Source organism: Chiloscyllium punctatum, chromosome 30 (assembly GCF_047496795.1).
Source record: "Chiloscyllium punctatum isolate Juve2018m chromosome 30, sChiPun1.3, whole genome shotgun sequence".
Classification (NCBI taxonomy): domain Eukaryota; kingdom Metazoa; phylum Chordata; class Chondrichthyes; order Orectolobiformes; family Hemiscylliidae; genus Chiloscyllium; species Chiloscyllium punctatum.
In genome coordinates, this window is record NC_092768.1 from 14,096,957 (window position 1) to 14,111,200 (window position 14,244).

At 44.7% G+C, this 14,244-nt stretch overlaps 1 protein-coding gene across 5 annotated transcripts in view; it reads right to left on the minus strand.

The window, feature by feature from the left end:
• The window catches only part of LOC140455204 (regulator of G-protein signaling 3-like), a 147,338-nt gene that overhangs the window by 43,989 nt on the left and 89,105 nt on the right, over nucleotides 1–14,244 (minus strand). The window lies entirely within an intron of this gene.

The following is a 14,244-nucleotide window of genomic DNA, read 5'->3' on the forward strand; positions in this document are numbered from 1 at the left end:
CTGAAATATATACAATGATGACAGAGCTGGACAGACAGGATGCAGGGATATTGTTTCCATAGCTGTGTTTTTGGAGTAGGGAAGAGTCGAGAACAAGGACTTGTGGTTTCAGGATACCAGGTAGACAATTTCAGACAGAGATAAGGAGAAATTCTCTCACCCAGAGGATGGTAAGCCTGTGGGATTCTCTATCACAGAAAGCTGTGAAGACAGAGGCACTGTTCTATTTAAGAGAGAAAGAGAGTTCTGAAGGTTAAAGGTGGAATCAAGTGTGGAATGGGAGATGGAACATGGCGCTGAGACATAGTGTGGATTGCGCTCAATGGGCTGAATGGCCTACTGCTTGTATATTCTATGTTTGCTACAATAAGGACCAGATAAGCTATCTCTCAGTTCCCAGACCAGACATGGACCAAGACTCTGCCAGCCTTGAGTTTTTCAATGGACAGCTAAACATACAGACTCACATGCTTTCACACACTCTCTCTGTCACAGACACACACTCTCTCTCACACACACACTCACACACATACATACACACACTTTTACTTTCACACACACCACACACATACACACTCTCTCTCTCTCTCTCACACACACACACACTTTCACTCACACACAGTTACTCACACTCTCATACACACACACAATCAGTCATCCACACTCTCATACACACACACTCACACTCTCACACACATACACAAGCTCTCACACACACCCACAGACACACTCACACACATACTCACACACTCTCACACACATACACACTCTCACATACATACAGAAGTTCTCAAACACACCCACTCACACACCCACTCACTCACACTCACTCTCATACACACTCACACATACATATGCTCTTTCTCACACACACACACGTATTTGCATTCACACACTCTTACACTCACACCTCCACACACATACACACAGACACCCCTCACATACAAACACTTACACTCACATTGTCTCAGTTTGTGATTCTCTCAGAAATGCACACACAGCAGGAGCAAATTACTGTCGATGCTGAACTCTGTACTGCAAACAACAAATGCTGGAGATCACAGTGGGTCAGGCAGCATCCACGGAGAGAGAGAGCAAGCTAACGTTTCATCTCTGAATGACTCTTCAACAACACTGCAGTTATCCTTGACAGTGGGAAGTTAGCAGCATCCCTGTGCTTGTGATACTGAGTGAAGGAATCAAAAGATTTGTTCTGAGATGGGACAATAAATTACGTGGCTGAGAGTTACAAAGGAACATGATGGAGGAAGTGAATGGCTAAAGCTGGGTCTAGTGTGCTTACTAACTTTACATTCAGGTTAGTTTATTAAATTTAAATCTGACGAGCTGTCAGGGTGGTTAACCAATCCAGCAGCAAATCCCACTGCACCCCTTAACCCTGGGCATAATGCTCAGATAAACAGCTCTGTCTGGAAATAAGGTGGAATCTGAAAGTTTTACAACACAAAAGGGGTTTGGAAATCTGAAACGCTATTCTCCCTCCCCCTCCCCCAACTGAACAAGGAGCTGGGCCTGGGATGGAGGGGAAGAACCAGGAATCTACCCAATGAAAGGAAGAGGGTATAGCAGCACTCTGTGGGGGCAAATGACCATTTGGGGCAAATGAGAGAGAGAGTTTGTTGTGGAGTAAGTTCCAAGAGCCTGTGGATTGTGGAGCAGCTGTACCATTGATTCTCAGGCAGTGAGCTCCTGCCCAGCCCACGCAGTGTGTTCCTGTCGATCTGCTTTAGCACTCCCTGTAATTACAGCCTGGCTGGGGGAAATGATATGGAAAGCAGATGAGTGTTTACCTCAGCACAGAAAGGAAATTACAGGTCGGCCTGGGGAATGAACTCTCTCGGAGATGAGCTTTTCCCACCCCCAAACCCACTGTGATGTTCAGTGGCAGCTCAACGCCCTCTGACTCCCGATTAGACACAGTCCCTTCCCAGAGGTTTCATGCAGACTGCCTTTCTGAAGCAGGTATCCCTGGGTACTCCTGGTCTCTCTCGTCTCTCAGCCCCTGTCGCCCTTGTCTCATCTCTCACAGAGTCCCATTCCCCTGGTTTCCCGGCACTTATTGTTGGCCTCCCCCCCTATTGGCTCACAGTCCATCAATGGTTTAACTTGGTTCAAATCCCCCATGTCCTGTCTCTCCCCCTCTCTGTTACCTGCTGTCATCCCACAACCCTCTGAGATCTCTCTCCTCTTCTTACTCTGGCCTGTTCTGGAACCCCAGTTTGAATTGCCCCACCATTAGAGTCACAGAGCTTTACAGGATGGAGACAGGCCCTTCAGCCCAACATGCCACCCAGTTTTCACCATTAATCTACTCCTATTTGCCGGCATATAGTCTATATCCCTCCATACCTATCCCACCCACATGGCCCAGTGTCACACTTTAATTAATACTGCAGGTAGGCTTTGGGGACTCCCATTGCATTAAAAGTGCTGTATAAATGCAGGTTGATGTTGTTGCAGTCAAGTGAGAGGGAGATTTCCTTCTTCCATTAACCTCTGGAATGGACCCTCCGCTCCCTGGTTGATGGGTTTCTTTTACCACATTAAGGGTGCTACATAAATGCACTTGTTGCTGCAGTCGGGTAATTCCATTCCCTGATCAGCCCAAATCTAATTGAATGGCAGAACAGTCTCAGGAGGCTGAACGGCCATTTTCCTGATCCTGATGAAAACAGGGCAGAGGAAATCTGATGCTGATCGAGCTTGTTGCTTTGTTGTTGAACTGTTCAGTCCCTTCTCCTTTCCCCCTGATATCTCTCCCAGGGTCCTCAGTCACCACAAGCTCTTCCAGGAGCTGGATATCTGGAGGCAATGCAAAGGCTTTGCCTACACCTGGTCTGTAAAAGTGAAGGTAAAGTCACCACGGTCCCAGAGGGCTGCTCTTATTAGAAGAGCCAACCGCGACTGGTTTAACCTGAGGGTCTGCGGGGTTGGAAGGTGATGTGGGAATAGATCCTGTGCTGGTGGTGTCACTCTGCATCGAACCAGCTGTCCAGCCAACAGAGCAACCTGACATTTCCCCACTCAGCTACGCCCCCTGTTGAGCTGCTCCCTTTGCAATTTCACAACAAATCCTACATCGTTCTCCTATTGTAGATGAAGGGGAGAGGGGGTTTGGATGTTGTTAACTCATCACTGTCAGTCACAGAAGCTCAGAGTGGAGTAGGATCTTAAACAGATGCAGGACCATTGCACGACTTTGGCTAGATTGGGCACCAGTCCCCCTACTCATATCAGAGGGAGTGGGGATGGGGGAGAGGTGTTGGATTTGCAGGTTCCCCGTAGGATGGCATTCTGACAGAACAGACTGTGTTCCCATCATCTAAAATCCACCACCTCTATCAACTGGAAGGACAATGGGCACTGAATACTAGTGATCAGCAGCACAGCATATTTCCCTGTCCTAACCACATCTCACTGTGGTTCACTGAAATCCATCATTTGCTCCCATCAGTTCATCCGAGATCAAAATCTGTGATGGATTGCAATTTTAATGAGATCAGATGTGAATGTCGCCTCTTCAGGACAGGTCTGATTGGTTAAGATTTTCTGCAGGGAGTTTTCCGTAAAGCAGGCAGCTGAACTTGTAGCGAATGAAACTCTTAATCACAGGGCCATCAACTTGAGTCCCATAGCGGCTCATCACTTTTCATATTATTGCCAAACTACTTTTAAAATTGATTTTTCATCAAGCGTTATAATCAATTTTCTGCATTGGAAGTTGAGAATCTCATCTACTGAATTTTCATGTTTTTTTTTATTCATTGAAATGTCTGAAACACGTTTGACAGTGGGATCAGTTGCTGACTGATTGCCAGATGAAATGCAAGATTGTGCAATTGGTTGCAGACAGCACAGAGCTAAAAATGGGAAGCTTGCAGCTTATTGTTAGTCTGTGTCAAGCCAATCTGCTTCATTTGACAGCTGGCACATACACTGTGAGTGCAACTAAGCACGTGCAGGAAGTGCTCCCCTTTGAGTGGCGGCACAAATAGTCAGGACTAATTTAATTCCAGTTAATTCCTAAAATCTGGTTAATCAAACCAGTCTCAATGTTGGTGACCTAAACCCTTCCGTTTACAGAAGGAAACCTGGCTCACATGCCCAGACACACAGCAATGCGGCTGACTCCTCACTGCCCAATTGTCCAGCAAGCCATTCGGTCTGGAGCTAATGCGCCTACAGTTCTCCATTCAACGATAGAACAACCCGTGGCATCTGAATTGGGTAGGGCAAAGGGGCAGGTACTGAACACACCCTAGCCAGTGCAGGGGTGCCAGTCTCATCCACACTGGCCATCTCGCCAATGGGCAGCTTCCGGGCTCAGGTTCTGCTAACTGCGGCATAACTCTGACATGGTTCAATGTCATGTTTATTAGTCATTGAGCCATACAGCATGGACACAGACCATTCGGGTACCTACATGCACCACTTCCAATGACAGTGTATAAAATAACTGCCTCTTACGTCCTTTTTAAAATCCTTCTCCTCTTACCTTAAAAATTTGTCCCCTCGTTTAGAACTCCCCCACCATAGAGAGAAGACCCTTGTCATTCGTCTTATCTATGCCCTTCATGATTTCATAAACCTCAATGAGGTCAGCCCTCAACCTCCTATGTTCCAGTGAAAAAGGTCCAAGTCTATTTTTATAACTCAAACCCTCCATTCCTGACACATCTTTTCTGAGCCCTCTCCAATTAAACAGTTAAAAATCACACAACCCCAGGTTATAGTCCAACAGGTTTATTTGGAAGCACTAGCTTTCGGAGCGCTGCTCCTTCATCAGTTGCATGACACTGTAATCTCTTGCTATAAATTCTGTGTCCTATAATCCTGCCCAACTAGCTACCTGATGAAGGAGCAGCGCTCCAAAAGCTAGTGCTTCCAAATAAACCTGTTGGACTACAGCCTGGTATCGCGTGATTGTTAAATTTGTCCACCCCAGCCAACACTGGCTCCTCCACATCACAGTTAAATAGTATCCTTCCTCAAACAGGGTCATGTTTATTTGTGCCATTTCCTTGCTCAGTTGCAGTCTCAGTCTGTGTGTCAGTTGTCAAAACAACAAAAACAGTCGACTAGACACAGATTAACAATAAACTTCAGTTATGGAAAGACAATAAGTGATAAAGAACGAAAGGGAAAATGGTGAATAGAAAGGTATGGGCTAAAACAATTGAGCAGGTAATAATTGCATTCAGGTCACTATTTGCATGGAGCACAAAGACCAACATGGGATAAAAGATGGGAGGACAGAGCCATTGCCAAAGTGTGCTACACCAACAAAACCCAGTCCCTAATCTCTGCGGCTGTCTGGATTTTCTCAGTTTGCAGCCAAGCACTTCATTGTTCACTGTTCCTCATGCATGATGCATTCCGTCTTCTCAGTCGATTGAATCTGAAGGGAACTGACCTGTACTGATAAATACCAGTACGGTCCCTGGCATCAGACTGCAAGACCAAGACATGCATCAGCCAAGAATCAAATTAAAATGCTGTACCAACTGGCTCAATAAAAACCTCCATCAATAAAAGTGTCAGTCTTTGTGCTGCCTGAAAGATTTAATGCTGGCTGACTGATGTTAGTCTCTGAAGGAAACACAATTGCTGGATTCCTCGCCTCAGTCATTTCTCCAGTTTTGTTTAATAACAATTGCAGAGCGGTGCAGCACTCCACTAATCACAGTCTAGCGTAGCTCAGTTTGTTCTTGGTGATTGTTCTCTTTCGAGCAGAGTTGGTGAAAGGGGAAGCTTTAATAAGAGGTGTTCAACGTTTTGACAGAGTAAATAAGGAGAGATTGTTTCCACAGGCAAGAGGCTGCATCCGCAGAGAAGACGGCATTTTAAGATGAATGACTGAAGAAACAAAAGAGCGTCGCAATACTGGAGCAGAAAGCCATAGGCAGAAGCAGGCCATTCAGCCCATCAACTTTACTCTGCCATTCATTTTAAAGGCGGTTGATCTGATCATCCTCAATTGCACTTTCCTGCCTTTTTATCTACAATCCTTTATCCCCTTACTGATTAAAAATGTGTTTCTCTCAGAACTGAATATTGTTAGTGACCAGAACACTGTGGGATAGATTGGCCATGATTTCAGTGAATGATGGGACAGGCTTGTGGAACTGAATGGTATAGAATTCCACAGATTCACCAGCATCTGAGAGATAGATTTGTTCCGCATTTCTGTCCTATATGGGGGAACCCATTATTCAGAGATTTAGTCCTCTGGTCCTCAATTCTCCCACAAGGAGAAACAATGTATTTACCTGTGAAACATCCTCAGAACCTAATATGTTTCAATAAGGTCATCTCTCATTCTTTGAAAGTGTGTTAAGTACAAGCCCAGTCTAGAGTGTGGTGCTGGAAAAGCACAAGAAACGTTGATTCTCCTGCTCCTCAGATGCTTCCTGATGTGCTGTGCATTCCCAGCACCAAACACTCGATTCTGATCTCCAGCATGTGCAGTCCTCACTTTCTCCACAGGTCCAGTCTATCCAACCTTTCCTTATAAAGCAGTCCCTCCTTACCTGACATGAGCATAGTGAACCTTCTCTGGACTGCGAGAATTTGAGGACTGCAGATGCTGGAGATTAGGATCGAAAAGGATGGTGCTGAAAAATGACAGCAGGTCAGACAGCATCCATGGAGGAGAATCAATGTTTCAGACATAAGCCTTTCAATATTCCTGATGAAGGACTTATGCGCAAAACATCAATGCTCCAGCTCCTCCGATGCTGCCTGACCTACTGTCCTTTTCCAACACCACACTTTCTGACCCACTTCTCTGGACTGCCTCCATCCACCAGGATAACTTCCTTCGATAAAGGAAAGACAAAACTGCTCACAATATTCCAGCTGTGATCAGACTCATGCTTGTATCGTTTGAGCAAGTTTTATATATATCTTTGAAATCATTTCTTGTAAGTATGGGATTTTGGTTTTGAAGTTAGCAGTCTGTGAGTTTTCAGTCTGTCTGAAGTTAATAATTAACTTGTGAGTATTTCTGTTGCTGTGGTGATTTCTTTTAAAAACACCTTTTAAACCCTCGCCTTCACTTGAATGGATTTTTTGTGCAAAATTAATGGGATTTTGTTTAGCTTAGAATGTTTTGTGACTCAGTCAATAATGAGGTCTCAAGGGTTGTTAGAGACTACTGCAATGTGGTCTTTTTCAGCTTAAAAGAAACAGCCATTATTTAACGAGAAAGACTTTTTGTTTCAGTTTTACTTTACATTTTGGACATACCTGTGAAGTTCTTGGATAAAGATAGCTATACAGAGTAGTGGTCCTGATAAGGGAAGGATATAGCTGAATAAAGTTATCTTAGAGTGAGCATTACTATTAGTCCCAGTCCAGAAATGCTGGGATAAAACCCTGAAGAGATTACTTAAAGCAGAGTGCATTGAACCTCAGATGTATGATAGCTCCAGTAAGAAGCTATCTGCAGTTCCAGTTTAAAAGATTAAGTCGCAAGGAACCTGAACCTATCAAGGTGTTATGTACAGGGAATGTGGTGTGAGTGACTGCTGTTTTGGCTTGTGTACTGGAGCAGAATGGTAGTGTTTTGGAAACTCTACAAAAGTTGTTTGTTTTCAATATGTAGTAGAATGTTTTGGGATTAATGGAATTATACATTTACTGTGTGTTGAAATGATTGTTAAATACAGGCAGACCCTGATTTGCAAATGGGTCCCAATCTTGAATCAGTTTGTAAAGTTGATTTATACACAACACATGGCAATATAAAACAGCCATTCATATGTGTGAGGAAACATTTGTTGAATCTTTACATTTATTATTAATACACTCTGTGTGGGATCATGTGGACAAGGATGAATATTTGGAAGTTGGATGTTTATAAACTGGGGACTCCTTGTATCTGGTTCACTTTATTTTATCTTTATTTCTTGTGCCAGTAAATACCTGCTGTATCATTAAAGCATTGTGTGCTTGTGTTACAGCAAGAAACCATTTCATTTTACGAGCTGCGGATTTAAATAATCCATTCTGTTTGAAAGAAAGGCCAAATTTTCATTTGTCTTCCTTGCTACTGACAGATCGTGGATGTGAGTGAATGTGTTCCGCAAATCCCTCTGTGCTGCAACTTTCTGCAGTCCCTTGATATTTTAATAAAAGGTACCTCTTATATTCTTCCCATTAAACTGCATAATTTCACATTTAGCCTCATTATATTCCATCTGCCATGGCTTTTACCCACTTGTTAACCTGTCTATATCCCACTGCAAATCCTCTGTGTTGTTCTTATCACTTGCTTTTGAGTCATCCACAAACTTGGTTCACTTTCCTCATCCAAGTTATTAGTGTATACTGTAAACATTGGCAGCTCCAGCACTGATCCCTGTGGAACATCACCAGTTACAGCTTGCCATCCTGAAAGTCTTCCCCTTATCCCAACTCACTGATTTCTATTGGTTCACCAAATCTCCCTCCATGCTAATGCACTACCTCCAACAACATCTATTATCTACTGAAAATCCAAATATAGTACACTGCTTCCTCTTTTTCTATCTTTCTGGTTAGACGTTTTAGCAATCTGGAATTTTTAGCAAGCTTTTCAGTTATTCTTTCCCCTATCTGAAGCCATGCTGACTGTACATAACTGTGTTATGCTCTTTTTAAACATTCTGCTATTAAAGCTCATCAATAGTTTTACCAGACCCCAGGACGGCCCTCTCATTAGAGAGAGAGAGAGAGAGAGAGAGACACGACTGGTGGAGAGTTAACCTGAGGGTCACACCACCTCAGCTGATGACTGTGGGTGTGACAGAGAGTCCGTCACAATAAACTCAGCCAGAGTTACAACTAAACCTCCACATCATAAACCAGGTGTCCAGAGTAACTGAACATTTCTAATAGCCTGTAGCATTTTCTCTCTCACAGATGGAAAGGCAGCTGACCTATTCATTGGCTTGGTCCCCTTTTGAAATAAGAACATTACATTGGCAGTTTTCCAATCATTTGGAACTTGTCAAGAATCTAAGAATTCCTGGGATATTACTGTCAGTGCATCCTTTCTCTCTACAGCTACTTCCCTTAAAATCCTAGGATGCATCCCATCAGGTCCAGGGGACTCACAGGCCTTCAGTCCCATTAGTTTCCTGAGTAATTTTTCCCAGTGATAGTTACCATTCCCGATTCCTCCTCACTTCTGTCCTTCAAAAATTTAACATTTTTGGAATGCTATTAATATTCTTCCCCATGATGACCAATGAAAACTCTTTTATCATTTCCTGGTTCCCAGTTATTATTTCCCAGCCTCGTTCCCTGAGGAGCTGATATTCACTTTGGCCTCTCTCTTCCTTTTTTACATATTTAAAGGAGCTCTTCCTGTCTGTTTTGTTATTACTTTCTGGATTATCCTCTATGTTTATTGTGGACCTCCTGATTATGATTTTGGTAATCTTTTGTTATTTTAAATAAAGTTTACCAATCCTCAGCCTTACCACTGATCTTTGCAACATAGCGGGCTTTTTTCTGTCAATTTGATACAATCTTTAACTTCTCTGGTGAACCATGTTTGGTCCATCCCCATCCTAGAATCCTTCTTCCACACATCCTCATCCTTATTGTAAATCATAACCATTTTCTTAAATGTCTCTTACTCTTCCACAACCTCAGTTTCTGCTAAACCCCTTTCCCAGTGCCTCCAGCCAACTTTGCACTTATTCTTCTGTAATTACCCTGATTTAAGTTTAGCACAGTTGTTTACGTTCCAAGTTTCTCCCTCTCAAACCAAACACTAAATTCTGCCATTTTATGGTTGCTGTTTCCTACAGGATCTTTTATTCTGAGATCATTTATTGAACTTGCTTCATTAGAGATCACCAGATCGAAAACAGCCTAATCACTTGCCCGGATCTACAACATGTTGTTCTAAGAAACTGACTTGAGTTCTTTCTCATGCCTACCTCTGTCTATCTGACTCTCCCATTCTGTATGAAGGTTAAAGTCACTCATGGTTCATGTGCTGCCTTTGTTATATGCCCTCATTATCTTCTGAGTTATTCTCTGGCCCACCATATAGCTACTTATGGGGGAGGCCTATAAATGACTCCTACCAGTGTCATCTTCCCTTTATTACTTCTTAACCTCATCCGTATGGATTCTGTGTCTTCTGATACAAGATCATGTCCTGCTGTCATACTTATTTCATCTTGTACCAACAAAGCTACACCACCACCCTTTCCCTCCTGGCTAGCCTTTAGAAAGGTCTCATTCCCGTGAACATTCCCAGTTTTGATGTTGTTGTAACCATGATCTCTGGCTGAGATCATACCCCTTAATCTCCATTTGCATGGTTAATTCATTTATCTTGTTCCAATTATTATGTGCATTTAAGAGCCATTAATTTAGCCATTTTCCAATCTTTGACCATAGTTACTGCTATTTTTATAAGTTTCCCCATCCCAATCTAGGTAGCATTATCCAAATCACTGCCCTGAATGCAGCCATATCCCCTTGCTTTGTCAGCCTGCGTTTCCCCTTTGCCAAGCCCTTTCCCTTTGGTTTGAGGCCCTCTCTTTGGTAAACAGCAGTGACCAATTCAGCCCATCAAATGTGCCTCACCGTTTAAATAGATCATGGCTGATCTTTCAGCTCAATGCTACTTTCCTTGCCCAATCTTCATATCTTTTTGATGTCATTACTCTCCAGAAATGTACTTCTGCCCCAAGTCTACTCAGTCATTGAGCCTCTGGTAGGAGAAGATTCTTGAGATTCCACAGGCACTGAGTGAAACAAATGCCTCTTCGTCTTAACCTTAAACAGATTGTCCGTATCCTGAGATCATGTCCACCAGTTCTAGGATACATCCCACCTGAATCCACCGTGGATTAATTTCTTCAAATTGCTGGGAAATACAGGCCAACTTTCTCAATCTCTCCTCAACTCTGTCTTGCAGGGATAATCGAGAGGGGCTTCATTAGATTAGATTAGATTACTTACAGTGTGGAAACAGGCCCTTCGGCCCAAAAAGTCCACACCGCCCCGCCGAAGCGCAACCCACCCATACCCCTACATTTACCCCTTACCTAACACTACGGGCAATTTAGCATGGCCAATTCACCTGATCTGCACATCTTTGGACTGTGGGAGGAAACCGGAGCACCCGGAGGGAAACCCACGCAGACACGGGAAGAACGTGCAAACTCCACACAGTTAGTCGCCTGAGGCGGGAATTGAACCCGGATCTCTGGCGCTGTGAGGTAGTAGTGCTAACCACTGTGCCACCGTGCCGCCCATTGTGCTCCCGCGATGGCAAACGTGCCCTTCCTTTAGATATGGAGACCAAGATTGTACGCAATACTCCAGGTGACATCTCACCAAGGCAGTGTACAACAGTAACAAGATTCCTGCCCTCGAATCCCCATGAAATGCAGACCAACACGCCTTTTGCCTTTCTTTTGCCTTTTGCTGGCTGCTCCTGATGCTTTGTGACACAAGCAGCGTGGGAAATGAGAATGAAATTGATTTAACGCGATGGGCTGTGGGCTGGAACATTTAGTCCGAGAGGGCTCAGACACCAGGTTTGACAGGAGCCTTTCCAAAAAGTGAATTCAATGCACACTGGGAAAGGCAGGGGTAAAATAAAAATAACAGAGGGATTTTAAAAAAACCTGGAAGGATGGCGGATGCTGGAAACCAGAAAGAAAAGCAGAAAGTGCTGGAGAAACTCAGCAGGTGTGGCAGCATCTGTGCAGAGAAATCAGCGTTAACGTTTCAGGTCCAGTGACCCTTCCACAGAATCCTGGCAGGGATTAGATGGGCTGGAAGTTCTTTTCCTGCCTAGTGCCTTGTTATTGGGTAAGGAGGACCAGTTGATTTGCTTTCTTTTCAAAAGCTTTCTCAAGCAGTAGTATGTACCATTGATTCAGAGGTGATTTTTTTGATTATTCTTCAATTTGCAATCCCCTCAGTGACTCTCAGCCTCTCTCTTCCCCGATCGTTGACTGGAGGTCAGGTAGATTGACCACTCCTGATGTGTGAAAGGTGGCCATGGGAAGCAGTGACCGTCAATAAAGCCAGCCCTTCCCCTATTTCCAACCCCACATGTGCACAGCTCCCAGTTCAAGCTGCAATGCTCCCTGCCTCTGGCTCAGGAATTTCCTTCCTGAAGGTGCACATGACTCTCACAAGGTTCCTTGTTCCTGCTCATAATGCGAGCATCCCTAGGAAACTCAAAGTCTGTCATCTATTCCTAACTGACACCTCCTTGAGCCACTGCAGTCCCTGGGATGTCGGAAAACCCACCATATGGTTAGGGAGGGAATTCCATGATTTTGACCCAGCAAGAGTGAAGGAATGCTGATATAATTCCAAGTGAGGATGGTGTGTATCAGAGGGGAACTTGCAGGTGGTGGTGTTCCCATGTAGCTGCTGCCCTTGTCTTTCAAGATAGCAATGGTTGTGGGTTTGGAAGGTGCTGTCTGAGGATCTTTGGTAAATTTCTGCAGTGCATCTTGTAGATAGTACACACTGCTGATACTGAGCGTTGGTGGTAGAGGGACAAGATGTCAAATAAACAGACTGCTTTATCATAGAATCCTTACTGTGTGGAAAGAGGCCATTCTGCCCATCAGATCTGCATTGACCAGCTAAAGAACATTGCATGCAGACTGAGAATCAATCCCCCTGCCACCCACACCCACCTGACCTGCACATCTTTGGACTGTGGGAGGAAACCGGAGCATCCAGAGGAAACTCACACAGACACAGGGAGAATGTGCAAACTCCACACAGTCAGTCGCCTGAGGGTGGAATCGAACCCGGTTCTCTGGTGCTGTAAGGCAGCAGTGCTAACCACTGAGCCACATCGTGCAGATGGTTTTGTTCCCCACTCAGGTGGGCCTCCCTACCACAGAAAATTATACCGGCCATTTCACTGACTATGTTCAAGAAAGACATAGATTCATGGAAGCTAAAACTGTCGAGGGATATGAGGAGTGCGGCAGGAAACCCACGCAGACACAGGGAGAATGTGCAAACTCCACACAGTCAGTCACCTGAGGCGGGAATTGAACCTGGGTCTCTGGCGCTGTGAGGCAGCCGTGCTAACCACTGTGCCACCGTGCCACCCACGATCTCAGTCACTATAAGAGGTGAGTTACTTGCTGCAGGATTCCCAGATTCTGATGGAGATACTAGAGCTGCAGTTTATACGGTGAGTCCTTTGGGTCAATGGTAACCCTCCGGGAATTGAGGGAGAGCTGGAAGGGCTGTTTTTCAGAGCAGCCATCAGACTGTGACTCCATCTGCCCCTGCAACTAGAGGCGAGCGATCCCACAGCTGCCATGGGGACAGAGAGCTGGAGGGATCTCTTCTGTGCCCTCTGGCCCAGTCTGGGTAAAACCTGGCTGCTGCACTTCCCACAGTCTGACAGTGAAAATGCTCTCCCTTTGGAGAGAATGATGGTGGTCAGACCTGTTCACTCAGGAGTCACTGGTGGGTACAGGCAGACTTCCCCTGGCTCTGTCAGACTCAGATATGAACTGAAACAACAGGGAACTCAAACATCTGAGTGAATTTAATAATTCAGTCGAATTAATTTAATAGCAATGACTGAATTCATGCCCTGAACATACAGCTGATTACTCTGAGCATGTTAAAGGGACTCACACTCTCTGGAGACTCATATTGCCTTGTGCAGGCAGTCTGAGATCAAAGGGAAACAGCAACTTGAGCTCCCACAATGTTTCCCACAGCCCATGACAGCTTAGAACCATCAAAACATTGTCATTGTGCTGCCCGTTAGAGGTGTTACTTGGTTCCGGAGTTCCACGCGTTACAACAGTGATTACACCTTGAGAAGTAATTCATTGTCTCTGAAGCATTTTGGGATTATTAATATTAGGAAGCACTATTATAAGATAGGTTCTATACAAATGCATGCTTTCCTTTCTCTCCACGGAGCCACATGGATGGTCACCGCACTATGTGATCGCTCTGGAGGTGGTGCAGAGGAGATTCACCAGGATGCTCCCTACGATGGAGCATTCCTACGATGGAGATAAACTCGGGATGTTTTCCTTATAGCGGAGGATGCTGAGGAGGGACCTGGTAGTGGTGGGTAAGATAATGTGCGCTCGGACAGAGTGGATAGGAAGCAGCTACTCCTTTTGGTCAAAGGGTTAATGTTGAAAAGTGTGCAGCTGGAAAAGCACAGCAGGTCAGGCAGCACCCGAGGAGCAGGAGAGCTGACAT